Source organism: Sinocyclocheilus anshuiensis, unplaced genomic scaffold (assembly GCF_001515605.1).
Source record: "Sinocyclocheilus anshuiensis isolate Anshui unplaced genomic scaffold, SAMN03320099.WGS_v1.1 scaffold1259, whole genome shotgun sequence".
In the NCBI taxonomy this organism is placed as follows: domain Eukaryota; kingdom Metazoa; phylum Chordata; class Actinopteri; order Cypriniformes; family Cyprinidae; genus Sinocyclocheilus; species Sinocyclocheilus anshuiensis.
Window position 1 is genome coordinate 2,409 of NW_015539896.1, and position 4,100 is coordinate 6,508.

The window sequence follows — 4,100 nt, forward strand, 5'->3', positions numbered from 1 at the left end:
GAAACAGAAAGGTTCTTCAGATGTTAAAGGTTCTTTATGGAACCATTTAGACAAAAAAGGTTATTCTATGGCATCGTGAAGCACCTTTATTTTTAAGAGTGTACAGTAGACAAAGAAAAAAATCTTCACTTATAGTTTAATGAGAAAATAGGGGGTGGGGGGTTTGGGGCTCAAGCCCTTTCCCTTTTTCCAAAATTAACTAAAAGTGCCCAGAGGCGTACCTACATGAAGTGGGGTCTAACAGTCTATCATCTAACAGTATATAATGCACAAAACAGGATGCGCGCTCTCTCTTACTCAGATGCATCCTTTGCAGAGTTGATGTTGATGTTGTATATAATGCACAAAACAGGATGCGCGCTCTCTCTTACTCAGATGTGCACGCTCAAACCTGTGCACTCAAATCTATATAATTGTCTTCTCTCCTGGAATTAATGTTGCCAGAAGCCCATCAACCACCAGGCTTCCATGACTGACTGATGAAATAACAGAGTACCTTTCAATTGTACTTCAAGCTGATATTGGTCAGTGAATTCTCGTTATTTTATTATTTAGCCTAATAGTTATTTTAATTAAGTGCCTATTCTAAATAGGTAGGCCTATTTATTGAATTATTTTATGTATATCAGCAAGTGAACAAGTTGCAGCGAAGCTCATGAAAAGAATGTTTTGTTTAGTTGTGTATTTGTAGTCTGTGCGTTTCTCTTAATTCGCGAGACACGAATAATATCTTTTGTAGCCTAATGAATTCAAGCTCAATATCGAACGGACAAAAATATATTTATAATTTTTAATTAATTAGGCTGTAAAAATTGTGAATGTTAAAATATTCAAGGCACAGCTGTTGCATGACAACCTCATTTGCTCATGGAAACAACGATGAATAAAATGTTTTATTTGGTTTGGAGTGGAATAGAGTGTGGGCAGAAACATAAATTGGTGCCTATGCTTACCGTTGTCCTGTTTCCGCTCTGGTCCCGCGTTCTGCTCTGCTCCAGATCATACATGTTCTAACCTATAACAGAGAACATGTTATTTATAAGGGAATTACCCTTTTCTCCAAATACTACTGAAGCCTTATTGAATCACGCCAGTGAAACTGGCCAATGGCGTTCAAGTGCGCGAAATATGAGGGGCTCCCACTCTATATAAAGCAGCGCTTGTACGTCATCTATTCAGAATCTTCAGAAGCAACTTGGCATTGTAAGATCCTGAGCTAGGTGACATGGCAATAAGAGCAATGTATCGTTCCCTCATCTCAGGGAACCAAGGTTACTTGAGTAACCGAGAGCGTTCCCTTTCGATTCGGTCACTCTACATTGCTATGGGAACGTATAAAATCCCGCCGTGTCACAGCGATGGAGCCTGGCTCGACTAAGTATGTCAAGTTTCACATACGGAACCGTAATGAGAGCGGCAATGATATTGGCACTCTTGTTAAACACAGCTCAGGTCTGAATTACCCTTTTCTCCAAATACTACTGAAGCCTTATTGAATCACGCTAGTGAAACTGGCCAATGGCGTTCAAGCGCGCGAAATATGAGGGTCTCCCACTCTATATAAAGCAGCGCTTGTACGTCATCTATTCAGAATCTTCAGAAGCAACTTGGCATTGTAAGATCCTGAGCTAGGTGACATGGCAATAAGAGCAATGTATCGTTCCCTCATCTCAGGGAACCAAGGTTACTTGAGTAACCGAGAGCGTTCCCTTTCGATTCGGTCACTCTACATTGTTATGGGAACGTATAAAATCCCGCCGTGTCACCGCGATGGAGCCTGGCTCGACTAAGTATGTCAAGTTTTAAGGATTAAAAACGCTCGGGTCCCGCGTTCTGCTCCGCTCCAGATCATACATGTTCTAATCTACAGCACCGCGAGGACGCGCTGCACCTGTTTGAAAAAGGCGGCCGAGGCAGCAAAAGCATAACCAGTGTATCGAGATAGGGTGCCCTATAGGGGGGATGGAGGGATGTCGCTGCGTGTTATAGCTATTAGAATTAACATTCCTGTTGGTTTAAATGGTCGGCCATCGGGGGCCCCCTTAAAATGCGGGGCCCCAGGCATTTGCCTGCCCCATTGCTACGCCTCTGAAAGTGCCCTCTCTCAACAATTATCTACAATAATATTGTGGTCAATAAAACGTAATGCATTTGAATTATAATTAATATGACAATGTGTACAAAACAGTAACAAAGGATTCAAATCTCTGAAAAAATACCTGTGTATTTTTACTTATATCTGTCAGTCTGAGTCATCGTTGTCATTGCATTGCTATGGATTGTGTGTGTCTTAAACAAGTTCAAATTCATTGGATAATGTGAAGTGGAGCGGTATCTTCCTGATCTTATTCATAAATCGGTTGAAAACTACATATCCACTGGTGTTTTCTGTTTGTTTGTTTTTCAACAAACCTGCTAAAATAGAAGTTGTCGCATTAATTGTAAGTAGTGTTTAATTAACTCCTATTTACACACGTGGTCAGAATTGTTGGTACCCTTGGTAAATATGATCAAAGAACGCTGTGAAAATAAATCTGCATTGTTAATCCTTTTAATCTTTTATTTAAAAAAAATCACAAAAATCTAACCTTTCATTGGAGAATAAGAATTTAAAATGGGGGAAAATATCATTATGAAATAAATGTTTTTCTCTAATACACATTGGACACAATTAACGGTACCCTTTTATTCAATACTTTTTGAAACCTCCATTTGCCAAAATAGTATAGGTGTTTTCTCCTATAATGCCTGGTGAGGTTAGAGAGCACCAGACAAGAGATCAGAGACCATTCGTTCATCCAGAATCTCTCCAGACCCTTCAGATTCCCAGCTCCATGATGGTGCTTCTCCTCTTCAGTTCACCACACTCATTTTCTATAAGGTTCAGGTCAGGGAACTGGAATGGCCATAGCAGAAGCTTGGTTTTGTGCCCAGTGACCCATTTTTGTGTTGTTTTTAAGGTCAGTCACTTTTTTAAATTTTTATTCTCCAATGAAAGGTTAGATTTTTGTGATTTTTAAGTAATAAAAGATCAAAAGGATTAACAATGCAGATTTATTTTCACAGCCTCTTTGAAGGGTACCAACAGTTCTGACCATGTGTGTACATACTGCATATTGGTACACCGTTTGATGACACAATCATTGTTGGTTAAATGAAGCTCAAGTGCCACCAACAGGCCTATTATGTGAAGTGTAAGCTTAAGAACTTGCAAATGTCTTTAGAATTTTAGAATTATATATATATGCCCCTTTTTTTTACATTTGAGCCCCTTCTCCCGAGGAACTTTACACGTCCCCGCTTTTGTTCTATAATGTCTTTCAATGTGTGTTTTTTTAATATTGACCCAATGTGGCAAAGTGGGGCCTGTAGAATTTTAGAATTATATATATATATATGCCCCTTTTTTTACATTTGAGCCCCTTCTCCAGAGGAACTTTACACGTCCCCGCTTTTGTTCTATAATGTCTTTCAATGTGTGTTTTTTTAATATTGACCCAATGTGGCAAAGTGGGGCCTGAGGTTGGTTGAAAGATGAATTGTTTATGGACATTCACCAGCATTGTTCAGTCGGTTTCAGCAATCAGTTGCTAACTCAGAAAGGAAGGAAGGAAGCAACACTTGTTGCATCATATTGCATAATGAAGTTATGACGTAGAAATTCTATTATAAAAATACCTAGTTTGTTAATTCTATAAGAGACATTTAAAATACTGAATATTAAAAATTGTAAAGATTATACTTCATACTGAAACATACTGTAGCAAACAGACTAGTCTGTACAGATTTACTGGAAACCAAGTGTGAAAAGAGTAATTATTGTTTATAGGAATTAAATTTTAATGAAATTTTTTTGCATTTAGTACATTTAAAACACCTCAGATGGGCCTTATGTTACTTTAGAGCTTGCGTAACTCAAACATGACCTCATTTCTCACGATGAGTTTTTGAACAGCTGCCTGTATTTGTGTTTCCACTGTGTCTCTTGCACAGTAATACACTGCAGTGTCTTCAGTCTTCAGCTGATTCATATGCAGATAGAGATTAGAGCTGTCCTTAGATGCTGTGAATCTGCCCTGCACTGACTGAGCTGAGCTCTT